Below are 13583 nucleotides of genomic sequence, written 5' to 3'. Positions count from 1 at the left end.
CACATTTTATGGATTCCACCTCCTTGATGTCTATTCGCTCCTTTCCATCTGCCCCGACAATTCCCTGCCATCGTTTTGGCCTAGATGATGCAACAGATACCTACCTGGCCTCCCCACTCCACGTCAGTCGCTGGGAGCCACTCAGCAGACAAAGGCATCTTTCTAAAATGCATTCCTAACATTGTCACTTGTCCGCTTAAAGCCCTGCAATGACTGTGGCCAAAAGGCAAAGGCCAAGTTCTTCAGCAGAGCCCATGAAAGCCCCACCAACTCTTCCCATCCAGCTTCATGGGGTTGTTCGTGGTCAGCAGACACACCAGCTTTCCGCTGCCGTGCCTGCATCATATGATTTGCTCCCTCTGCCCAGAGCAGACTTTCCTGTACTCAACCCCTTCTAACCTGCACTGATCCACCTGGCAAACCGGATCAGTCCGCTCAAAGCTCAGTTCATGATGTCTGTGAAGAATTTGCGGTCTTCCCAGCCAGTGCTGAGCCATGGGCATCTCTCGGGACAGCTGGCACAAGCACCATGAGACCGGGTAAGAGAAAGCCCTACCACAGAAAGTGAAAATATGACCTGGGACCCCTGTGGCCAACCCTAAGATCGGCCCCCTCCGCATACACACAGTCCATGTGTGTGGAGGCAACAAGAAGTACTGTGCCTGGAGGCTGGACTTGGGCATCTTGTCCTGGGGCTCTGAGTGTTGTACATGCATAACAAGGATTATTGATGTTGTTGACACTGCATCCAACACAAACTGGTCCAACCAAGGCCCTAGGAAAGGCTATACCGTGCTCAGTGACAGCACACTGTACCCACAGAGGTGCGAGTCCCAGCATGCACTGCCACAAGAACAGGGCCACGCTGACTCCTGAGGAGAAAGAGATTTCAAAGAAAAATGATCAAAGAAAATTCAGAAGAGATAAGATGAAAGGAAAAAGAATGCCAAATTCAGCAATCTTCCAGAGGAGCAGTTCCAGCAGGCAAGCTTCTTTTATTTTTGTTAATCCTCACCTAAGGATACTTTTCCATTAATTTTTGGATAGAGTGGAAGTGGGGGGGGGAGAAACATTGATATGAGAGAGACACATCATTTGGTTTCCTCCTGCATGACCTCAGCCGGAAATCAAACTCGTTACCCAGGTATGTGCCCTTGACCGGGAATCAAACCCTCGACACTTTGGTCCAAGGACCGACATTCTAACTGCTGAGTCAAACTGGTCAGGGCACAGGAAAGCTTCTTGCATGCATCACTCCAAAACCAGGCCAATGTGGACATGCAGACGGCCTTGTGCTAGAGGTCAAGGAGCTGGAGTTCTAGCTGAGGGAAATCAAGAACCAAGGCCTGGAAAGTCAAATAGATCCTCCTCCTTCCCATCTTGGCTCATGTAATAAAAGTGTTCTGTGTTCTGTAAAAAAATACGAATTTGCCGAGTACCCACACAAACCCACAGTCCCTTCTCCCCACTTTTTTGCTTTCTCCTGTGATTTCTCTGGCCACCCCTCTAGGCATAAGACCAGGTTCTCGTCTCTGTGGGAACCAGGGCAAGTCATTTCGCACTCAGAGCCAAAGCCCACCCCCGCACAGCAGCTCTGATCATTCCTTCCAGCTTTTCATGTAGGCTAGAGCATGTTGGAGAGCTCAGGGTGGTGTGAGAGGCCAGTTCTCTCTCCTAGACACTGCTCCTTCCCAACCTTGTCGAGCTGCATCACTTTCACTGACTGCTTCCCTACATCCTTCCTCTATATCCCTGCATCAAGTTCACACTCTGGACCAGCACTGAAGACTTGCCAGTTGAGCCCAAAGATCCAGGCTCCAGACTGGGGAGTTCATGTCAGGAGAACTTCAGTAGGAGAGCCCCACGCGACTACACCCCAGAAGGATCCCATTGAGCAGATGCTCAAAGGTAAACTCTCATGTCCTCTTCCACTTTCCCACACACACAGCTCAGAGGACCAGCCAAGGAAGAGGAGAAGGAGCCTGGATTGCACAGGAAGGACAATCAGGAGAGCAAGGCTGGATGCAGACAGGGAAGAAGAAGCAGTGTCAATGCTACCGAATGTTCCCACAGAATGGTCTGTCTGAAAGACAGCACGTGGCCCAGTCTCGTGGATAATGGGTCAGAAGTAGTATCATCACCCCGGATCCTGCCTTAATGGTATTAGGGCTATAGCATTGTAAAACATTTTTTAAATCTTTATGAGGACATCTCCTTTCTGTAGAAGTTGATCCTATTAAGTGGAACTCTTTTTGCCTGGGGAGCACCTTGGCAGATTTGGTGTGTGCAGCTGAGTACCGAACTGCTCAGCCAAATAGGGAAAAAATAATCTGGACATCCAGGGGAGGGAAGGAAGAAACATTAGAAAAGGAATAGAGAGGAAGGGGCAAGTAAGTGAGAGAAGGTTGGGCAACTGGGGGTGAGAACATTGGGTCTTCAGAACGTTGATGTGACCACTGTGTGACTCTAGATCCTGCACTGGGTGATGCTCAGTGTGGCCCCTCCTCAGGTGGGCAGAAGTGTCAGCCAGGTTCAAGGATCTTTGGTGTGGAGATGGAGGTCATGTGGGGTGAAAGAAAGAAAGTGTTCCTGCATCTGCACCTGGAGGGCATGGGGTTCCTCAGAGATCCACAGAATTTAGAGAGGTGGAGGGCTTCAGAATGGGGGTTCAGGACATCCTGATCTAGATCTTAAGCACCTCCAGCTAACATCTGGATCACTCTTATTCAGTGCACAATAGCTAATAAACTTGAAAAAAAACTATTCACCTTTCCAAAGTACATCCAAGCCCTCTAGTACTACATCACCTCCTCAAAAATAAATGGGTAAATGTGCAAATCTACCATGTCACGCATGGAGTTTAACACCCCTTCCTTGTCTTGGCCAGACCACAGTCACTCAGAGCCTGAGATGGACCACACAGCTAACAGAGGAAGAGCTAAGCCCCCCACCCCCCCAGCTTTGGGCTTTTCCCCCGGAGTATCACAGCTGCTTATGAGTTTGGCTGGAGCCAATTTGAGTTTGGAGGCAATTCATTAAACGGTGTCCTAAGAATTAGAACAGGAGACAAGGAAGCCTTGTTTTCTAAGTGAATGTCCCAGGGCTATGAGCTCCAAGCAAACACATTCCTGAATCTTTGCCACCGCATTTAAAACCAGAATAGAAACGTTACAAATGGGTTATTTCTCTCTATAGGTAAGAGAACCACATGATGTTAGGTTGGCTGGAGATGGGCTGGTGAGGTGTTTCCCTGCCCAGATGCTCCAGCCTACGTGTATGAATTCTCTACCATACACTTTTAGAGTTCCATAGGCAAAGAAGAGATGTCTTTTTTCCCTCCTGAAACATCTGAGTGAATCCCATTTCTAATTCTTCTTTTTTCACCCATTCCCTCCAAACTGCCCCCCCCCCTTGGCAACCATTACCTTGTTCTCTATGTCTATGGGTCTGTTTCACTTTTGTTGTTTATTTATTTTATTTTTTAGATTCCACATAGAAGTGAAATCATATGGTATTGGTCTTTCTCTGTCTGACTCATTTCATTCAGCATACTACTAAGTCCATCCTTGTTGTCACAAATGGCAATATTTTGTCCTTTTTTATTGCTGAGTACTATTCCATTGTGTGTGTGTGTGTGTGTGTGTGTGTATGTGTGTGTATCACATTTTCTTTATCCATTCATCTATTGATGAACACCTAGGTTGTTTCAATATCTTGCCCATTGTAAATAATACTACAGTGAACACAGGAGTGCATGTATCTTTTCAAATTAGTGTTTTTGCTTTCTTCAGATAAGTACCCAGAAGTGGAATTTCTAGACTGTGTGACAGCTATATTTTTAACTTTTTGAGGAACTCCCATGCTGTTTTCCACAGTGACTGCATCAATCAGCATTCCCACCAATAGTGCACAAGGGTTCCCTTTTCTCCACACCCTCACCAATGCTTGTTGTTTGATAGTAATTGTGCTAACAGGTGAGAGGTGATATCTCACTACAGTTTTAATTTGCCATTCCCTCATGTTTAGTAATGTCGAGCATCTATTCATATATCTACTGGCCACCCGTATGTCTTCTTTGGAGAAATGTCTAGTCAGGCCCTCTGCCCATTTTTTAGTTGGACTATTTGTTTTCTTTGTGTTAAGTTCTATGTGTTCCTTAAATATTTTGGATATAAACCCCTTATCAGATGTATCATTTGTGAATCTCTTTTAGGTTGTCTTTCCATTTTGTTGATGCTTTCTTTTTCTATGCAAAAACGTTTTAGTTTTATGTAGTCCCATTAGACTTTTTATTTATTTTTGTTGCTTTTTTTAACCCTTGCCCAAGGAGCCATATTCAAAAAAATATTGCTAAGACCAATGTCAAGGAGTATTCTGCCTATGTTTTCTTCTAAAAGTTTTATGGTTCAGGTCTTGCATTAAGTCTTTAATCCATTTTAGTTTATTTTTATATATGGTGTACGAAAATGGTCCAATTTCCATTTTTTGCATGCATCTGTCCAGTTTTCCCAACACAACTTATTGAAGAGACTCTCTTTATCCCATTGTATATCCCTTCACTCATAGTCATAGATTAACTGACCCTATAAGTTTTCATGCCAATACCATACTGTTTTGATTATTGTAGTTGTGTTATATAGTTTGAAATGAGGCAATGAGATACCTCTCACTTAGGTTCCCCCCCACCCCAAGGTTTCTTGGCTACTTGGGGTCTTTTGTAGTTCCATATAAATTCTAGGCTTACTTGTTCTAATTCAGAGAAGAATGCCATTGGTAATTTAATAAGGATTGCATTGAATCTGTGTATTCCTTTAGGTAGTAAGAACATTTTAACAATATTAATTCTTCCAATCCATGAACATGATATATCCTTTCATTTATTTGCAGCCTTTTACATTTCTTTCTATAATGTCTTATAGTTTTCAGAGTACAAGTCTTTTGCTTTGGTTAAATTTATTCCTAGGTATTTTAAGCTTTTTGATGCAATTGAAAATAGGATCATTTTCTCAGTGTCACCTTCATTATTAGTGAATAGAAACACAACAGATGCCTGTCTGATGATTTTGTATCTTCCAAATTTACTGAATTTATTTATTAGTTCTCATAGTATTTGGTGGTCTTTAGGGTTTTCTATATATAGTATTATGCCATCTGTAAATAGTGAGAGTTATACTTCTTTCTTTCTGACTTGGATGTCTTATTTTTATTTGATTTGTCTGATTGCTATGGCTAGGACTTTCAATACTATGTTGAATAGAAGTGGTGAGAGTAGGCATCTTGTTCTTGATCTTAGAGAAAAAGCTTTCAACTTTTTGCCATTGAGCATGATACTAGCTGTAGATTTGTCATATATAGCCTTTATAATGTTGAAGTATGTTCCTTTTGTATCTACTTTGTTGAGAGTTTTTAATCTTAAAATATGTTGAATTTTGGCAAATGCTTTTTCTGCATCTATTGAGATGATCATATGATTTTTATTCTTCATTTTGTTAATGTGATATATCACATTGATTGATTGATTGATTGATTGATTGATTGATTAAACCATCTTTGCATCCCTAGGACAAATCCCACTTAGTCATGGTATATAATCCTTTTAATGTATTGTTGAATCCAATTTGCTAATATTTTGTAAAAAGAGATATGTGTCTTTATTAGCATCTTCAGCACTATAAATATTTTTAATCATTTTTACTTCTTTTATCAAAGAAAAACAACAATGGGCATTAAATAAATTCCATTAAATATTTTACAAACTCCTAATTTAACTCACCAAGAGTCCATTTCTTCAAGGAATAGCTGAATGTGATAAGCATCTCAGTTAAGTTCTGGATACATGGAGGTTTTATTATACTATTCTATTTTTACTTTTTTAAAATTCTGTAATGAAAAGTTAAAACTATATGTATAATTTTTAAGTATGCTTCTTTAATAAGTGTCAGAAATAAGAGCCTCCATCACAAACATTTTGTTTGTTGGTAAAGTATATATATGTGCCAAATTACCATCAAGAATCTGCAGTTTATAGATCTGTGCTCGTATCAAAGCTCTCATTTTAAGATGAAATTGAAAATGCTTTATTTTAGGTGGAAATTGAGATTCAATGCATTTAGAGGAGCTGCATAACCCCACCATAAGTTGGGGCAGCTACTACATCAAATTATTCTGTCATAATCACTTTACACTTGTTTGTACACACATAAGCACACACACAACACTGGCAGTGTATTGATGGATTCTGTGTTGATCACTCACACTTCTAAAGTCGCTGCCTCCCCTGCAGAAGAAGATACCCCATAGCACTGCATCCATCCCACTAGTCTGCCCTGGCCACATTCTTTCAGAATTCCTTCCTGTTCATCTATCTCCCCAGCTGCTCTCTGAGCTCCTTGAAGGCGAGAATGAGGCTGGCCGCTCTCTGCTCTGGGCTGGGACCCTGTGCCACCTAGAGTGGGCACTCAACAAATGTTAAATGATTTAAAAGTCAAACTGTGTAGCATTCTGGGCTTCGAGTAGAGAATAGGGAAAAAAGACAGGAGAGAAGAGAAGTGACCTAGAAAATAGAGCAAGATCTGTGCTCCTTATCCCAGCTACACTGCTTACTGTCTGTGGGAACTCAGTCTCTCCATCCATGAAGTGGGATAATAAACTGTAATTTGCAGAGTTGTGGTGAAGAAGTGAGTGGATGGATGTGCAGTACCTGGCACATAGTAGGTATTAAATAAAAGGCTGTCATGACTAAAATGAGGACTCTGGGATGAAGTTAACATCTGATGCAGAGCTTGGCACAAAAGTGAGTGTTCCAAGCAGGGGCAATGAAGAGTTACCAGACTAAGATTAGCCAAGAAGTTCATGATCTTTTAATAACAGTCAGGGAGGAGAGAGAATTCACAGGCATTTAATACTTTTATATGCCATGACTTTAATTAATCCTCATGTCAACCTGTCAAGTGAGTGGTTTTATACCCAAGTCTACAGGAGGAAATAAGGAAATATTAACACAGACAGGTGCAGTCGCTCAACCAAGTGCTCAGGGGCAGGAACTGGTGGAATTTCTGGCATCTGGGGCAGGAAGTGTTTCTGGGCTCCAGGTACTTTCCCTATTCTCTTTAAATTAAATCAAGTTCTGGAAGCAACTCAAAGCTCACCCTCTTTGGAGCCTAATTCCCATGCCTTTGTTTAACAACAAACACAGTTTCATTCCAGGCTGGCCTTGTTCAAGTTGACCTGGGCAAGGCTGTTGCTTGGAAGGTGAACAGAGCCTCCCTGTTCCATTCCCCTGCCCAGGCAGAGGACATGATCATCTCTCTTCTCCAAGCCTTGTAAACCTGCTTGCCTTGGATTCAGCTCTGATTACTTGACCCTCAGAGACCCCTCCCTCCCATTGGAACATGGAGTGAGGGGCTCCAAAACCACAGAAGAGCTTTGCCGAGAGGCACCATGAGGCAAAAGAAAAGACGAACCAGGATGGACGTCCCAGATGCCTATTCACTGGCAGTGGGACACTTGGACAAGTGACTTTACCCCTCTGTGCCTCAGTTTCCTGCAAAATGGGGATAATGGTTCCTACATCAAAGGTTGCTGTGAGAGTTGTCAATATGATGATATTCAGAAAGGGCCCACCCATAGCAGGTACTCGGTACTGTTCTGTCTTCCCGTAGCATCCCTTGCTTCTATCACAGTGGCCTTTGCCATATCTGTGCACCACCAATATGAGCCTCATATTTTTCTATACATTGATTCACTTTTAAAACTCAATTTCATTTCTGCAAATAGAAAACCAGCAGTACTTGGCAAGCATGTATTCCTTTGTTTAGTCAATATTTATTGATTGCTCATCATGTACCAGATACTGTTCTGGGTTCTGGGGACACAGCAGTTAACCAACAACGCCTCGCCCTCATAGAGTATGCCTTCCCATGGGGGAGATGGACAGTGAACAAACAGAGATTATAACACCAAGTGCCCATTTCACACCATCAAGAAAAAGAAAGGTACAAGGCTAGACTAGAGATATGGGGGCAGGACACCTGTTTCATTTTGTGGGGCCGGTAGAAGTGGACTTCCCCAAAGCTAATGAAGCTTACATTTCAGGGCTCTTTGTGTAACCACGTCCCTTCTTGTTCCCATTCTAAATACTTCCCTACCAAATTTTGTATCCACAATCACGGATTGTTTTTCCTAAAGAGTGCTCTCAAAAATTAGATAAGCTTCAGGCTCCACAAAGTCTGGTCCTGCTCCTGGTGGGTCAGGAATGGCCTCTCCAAGAAGGTGACATTTGAGTATGGACTTGGATAAATAGAAAATAACTATTAAACGGAACAAAACAAATTCTTGGTCCTGCAGAAACCAGTGATTCTAAAAAGGTCCCAATCTATCTGCTTTGCTGAGTGAAAGGCTGCATTTGAAATTCTATCTTAAGCCGGGAATCCAAAACAAGGTGAACTTGAAAGTTTCTCTGTCTCCCCAGACCTACCTCTGCCTTGGCCCAGATTTTTGGCCTAAGCAAGGCCTGAGAAGTGGGGCAGAAAGGGTGGGAGACCCTAGTTGGATAGGAGGCATCAGCAGGCCTTGGGTCTCAGGGAATGGCAGGGGGTGCCAATCAGTAGGAGGAAGAACCCAGACAGACAATACCAGGTGCTGAAGAGACTGTGGAGCAACTAGAACCCTCACCCATTTCTGGTGGGAATGCGGAGAGCTCCTGCCACTCTGGAAAACAGTTTGGCAGTTTCATACAAGTTAAACACTTACTTAACACATGACTCAGCAATCCCCTCGCAGGTATTTACCCTAGAGAAATGAAAACTTACATTCACACAGAAACTTGTACATGATGGCCAACAGCATGTGTGGATCCCGCAGACATTATGCTGACTTCTGGAAGAAAGAGTTTGTCTGTGGGGTTCTAATATGACATTCTAGAGATAGGTACAAAAAGCAGATGATTATGAGGTGGCACAAGAGAACTTTCTGGCAAGGCTAAAATGAATCTTGATTGTGGTACATCTCATTGAATTGTATACTCAGAATGAGCATTTTATTTTATGTAAGTTATAGCTTAGTAAAGTTGATAGAAAAATCATGTCACAACACATTGTTCACTGGAAAGACCCTCCTTGAGCTCAGTCACCCCACCACCACCCCCCACCCTCCACGCCCTTTACTTTACACATCAGAAAACTGAGGCCCAGACGGGAGTGACTTTTCCAAAGCCAGGCAGTAAGTCAGGACTGTCAACCGGCTGGCTGATTGTGGTTCCCTACCTCCTTTCACTGAGTGCTCCTTAGCTTTGTGAGGAAGCAGCACTCACATGCCCCAGCTACAGATTAGCACCCTGAGGCCCAGAGGCTGGAAGACTACAGTGAGGTCACACAGCCAGCCTCACTGCCGGTGGAGTGGGAAGACAAGCCCAGGTCCTCTGCTCTCAAAGCCTAGCTCTTCCCTCCTCGCCCCAACCCTCCTCCTGCAGCGGGGGAGTGAGCTGAGCCCCTTCACTGAAGCCCCGGAGCCCAGAGCCCAGAGCCAAGCAGCACGGCAGGCAGAGCCCAAGGGAAGGAGAGCAGGGAGCACTTGGGAGCCCTCCCTCCACTGTGTGGCTGCGGTTTGGGCGCAGCGCCGCCAGGAGGCGCTTTTCCTCCCAGGCAGGGCACATCCAGTGGTACTAAAGAGAGGTGGAGAGACAGCCCTGGCTTAACTCGGAAAGATCCGGTTTCCCCTGGATTCCTTTTCCAGCACAGCCTGCTAGGAGAGATTAAGATCGCGGAGAGCAACATGCTGCCTGCTGCCGGAGAAGGAGCTCCCCGTGACCGCAGGCTTCGCTCTCGAAAGCAGGGGCTGCCCCGGACTCTCCCCATCTCCAGCAACACGTGCGAAGATGGTCTTCGCACGCTGGGCCCCTGCTCGCAGCCTCTCTGCTCAGCTGCCACATCCCTGACTTGACTGCATTTGAAGGACCAGTCTGGTCCCCATGTTGAGTTCTGTAAATAGCCAGTTGGCATGCTACCAATTAAGTGTTGGCCTTTCCTCTCCAGTGGCAGGGACAACGTGATCCAGTACTTTCTTGTTTGAAGTTTGCTTGTTCAAAGGCAAAGTGACTCACCCACCAAACCCGTCTGGTGGCCTGTATTTCTACTGGCAGCTCCAATGCCAGCCTGAGGTCCTGGTGTAGCACCCAGAGCTACTGCCTGGATGCCAAATTCTGGCACTATGTGACCCTGGACCTAGACAGGTCCTTGGGCCCCTTCCTCTGTTCCCTGTAAATTGAGGAAGGTAGACATTCTCCAAGGTCCTTTGAGCTCAGACCAGAGGATCATGAAGATCAAGGTCAGGCCTGCCTTGCAGACCACCGCCCCAGTTAACATTCTTCCTGTAGGTCATGCCTTTGTAGAACATGTGTACCTTCAGTACAGTGCTTTTAGGCTGGTGGGAGGGAGGGGGGCGGAGAGAGAGAGAGAGAGAGAGAGAGAGAGAGAGAGAGAAACATCGATGTGAAAGAGACACATCGACTGGTTGCCTCCCACACAACCCCAACCAGGGCCAGAGACTGACCCGAGGTACGTGCCCTTGGCTGGAATCGAACCTGTGACTGGTCTGCAGGCTGACACTCTAACCGCTGGGCCAATCTGGCCAGGGCCAAAATTCAAAATATTTTCTAACAAAACAGAGTGCAGGAAAATAATCATGATACATTCCAAATACAACTAGTAGAAGGTCAAATCAAGTTGTTTTGAAAAAAAACATGAAAGTAGTAACAAAGTGGATGGTGTCTCTTGGCTGTCACCAGCACTGAGAGGCCAGACTCCTGTGTACAGAGCACCTGGTTGTTAATGTCCATATGAATGATGGGGTGACCAGGAGGCAAACCTCTAAGTATCTTACAACCTAACATGATCCTATGCTACATATATAAGCATTTACTGCATTTTAGTTTGATCTAGGAAACTGGTTATGGGATTGGAGTTGACATGCAATGATATAATTTTCCCCTTTAAAAATAATGAAGAGAAAATAAATACAGGAAAAGAAAGATGTCCCCGGGAACATTTTCACAGAACAGCTCATTTTCAGGGAGAGCTTACTGACATCAAGCGGGACAAGCTGTGTGATCTTCCCAATTTACATGGTAGTAGTATTTCTGGGAAATTCAGTGTATATTAAAACCTTACAAATATACCTGGTGCTTATTATGTAAACCAGAGTTCAGTTTTTAGCTCAGATAAGCATCTACATCAATGTCCTGAGAGACATTCTAAAGTCACGTGGAAGCAAAACAATCCCTCACTGTGAGATGGCCCCAGGCACTGCAAAGTGTCTAGAATCCCTGGCTCCTCACAGGCTTCCCACAGCCAGCAGCACCCCCTTCACACTGGGACCAGAGATACCCCCGCACACATGCATTTTAAGTGCCCCCTAAGGCTTTCCAACCTGCATTGAGAAATTACCCTAAAGAACAGTCTCTCCCCTCCCCTGGAGACTGTAACACAGGGCTGGGGGGGTAGAGTATTTATTACCCATCAGTGATTTTGAGGACCCCACAACTCTATCCATGGGCTTTTAAAAAATTAAGATATAATTCACATACCATAAAGTTCACCCTTATAAAGTGTACAGTCAGTGGTTTTTAGTACATTCACAAAATTGTGCAACCATCACCACTATCTAATTCCAGAATATCTTCATCACCCCGAAAAGAAACTTTGTACCTATTAGCACTCACTTCCCCGCCCTCCTCTCCCCCAGGCCCTGGCAACCACTAATCTACTTTCCATCGCTATGGATCTGCTTATTCTAGACGCCTCATATAAACGAAATCATACAACATGTGGCCTTTCGTGTCTGGCTTTTCACTTAAAATAATGTTTTCAAGGTTCACCTACGGTGTAGTGTGTATCGGTACTTCATTCCATTTAATGGCTGAATAATATTTGATTATATGTATATACCACAATGTATTGATTGAGTCATCAGTTTATGGACAATTGAAAAATGGCTATTTAGTGCTATTATAAATAATGCTGCTATGAACATTTGTGTATCAGTTTTTGTATGGGCGTATGTTTTCGATTTTCTTGGGTATATACTCAGCAACTGAGTTGTTGCTGAGTTATATGGTAACTCCATGCTTAACTTTTTGAGGACCTGCCAAACTGTTTTTCCAAAGTGACGACACTATTTCAAAATCCCACCAGCAATGTATGAAGGTTCCAATTTCTCCATATCCTCTCTAACAATTTTTACTCTTTCTGCCATCCTAGAGGGTGTGAAGTGGTATCGCATTGTGGTTTGGATTTTTGTTTCCCTAATGACTAATGATGCTGAACGTGTTTTCCACGTGCTTATTGGCCATTTGTATAGCTTCTTTAGCGAAATGTTTAAGTCATTGGCTCATTTTAAACTGCGTCATTTGTCTTCCGTTGTTGAGTTGTAAGAGTTCTTTATATATTCTGGATACAAGACGTACCAGATACATGATTTTCAGATTCTGTCAGCTGTCTTTGCATTTTCTTGATGATATCTTTTGAAGCACAACTTTTTTTAATTTTGATGAAATCCAAGTTATGGTTCTTTGGTTGCTGTGTACCATGGACTTTTGAACCAGATGTCCTGGCAGCCCCACCTCACAGATCAAGGTCAGGGAACGCAGGCTGCTGTGATCTGAGGGAAGGCAAAACATCTTCTAGCTTCAAAGCCTCCTATTGAGAGTCTATAAATAGAATTCAATTTCTCCGGATAAAATCTATAGATCTGCCAAGTTCACATGCTTCAGACTGGGTAGCACTAGACCTACCTACCAGTCATTCATACCCTAGGGAAAATTATATTCTATTGGACCCTTCTCAAAGAGCAGAACATGCCAGTAGTGTGGAGAGAGTATGGGACTCTGAACCCTGGGTGGGCATCATGTGGGTACAGGAACATGGTGGGGGGCAAGCTAGACAATGAGGAAAGCCAAGGTCACCTCCATGCTGAGGGAAGTCACCATAAGCTCACTGCTCTGTTGGCCTTAGCTAGGAGTCTATTCATTCCCTGCCTCAGATCACACTTTCAAGTTTTGTCACCAAAGGCCTTGATAAAACCTAGATGTGTTTGCAGGATGGGAACACATCCTTCGAGGGCTGAAGCCAGCCTGAAAAGAACCTCAGTGCTTATCTCCTGCAGTCCTTCTAGCTGTGCATGGTGAAATCCAGGCCCAGAAAGGACAAGGGACTTAACAGCGAGTCCCCAGCAGGACAGGGACCACACTGCCCTCTCAGTCCCTGCTGCCCAGCAAGCGTGTTGGCCTGAATGGGATTCAACAAGCAGGATCCTTGAGGTATGGTGGTTTGCTTGGCAGAAGAGGCACAAATAGATCAATGTCCCAGAGGGTCAGCTCACTGAAGGGCGATAGCAAGGGGCAGAGCTGCACAAAGGCTTTACACCTTGGAGGACAGGGGCCTAATCTCTTTGGGACTACATCACAAATCATTTATGTCTTAATAATAGCTGTCATTCACCGAGCCCTCACTAGGTGCCCAGATGCCATGCTAAGAAACGTACATGCGTCATCGCCTTGTTCCTCCCACCAGCCTCATGAGATGGATGTT

The 13583-nt window shown here is 44.2% G+C and overlaps 1 pseudogene; it reads left to right on the top strand.

Moving 5' to 3' along the window:
- The first annotated feature begins 495 nt into the window (after positions 1-495).
- LOC118642456 lies at positions 496-9939 on the top strand (annotated as a pseudogene).
- Positions 9940-13583: the final 3644 nt, after the last annotated feature.

This window comes from Molossus molossus, unplaced genomic scaffold (assembly GCF_014108415.1).
Source record: "Molossus molossus isolate mMolMol1 unplaced genomic scaffold, mMolMol1.p scaffold_m16_p_1, whole genome shotgun sequence".
NCBI lineage: Eukaryota > Metazoa > Chordata > Mammalia > Chiroptera > Molossidae > Molossus > Molossus molossus.
This window is presented reverse-complemented; position numbering and strand designations above follow the sequence as displayed.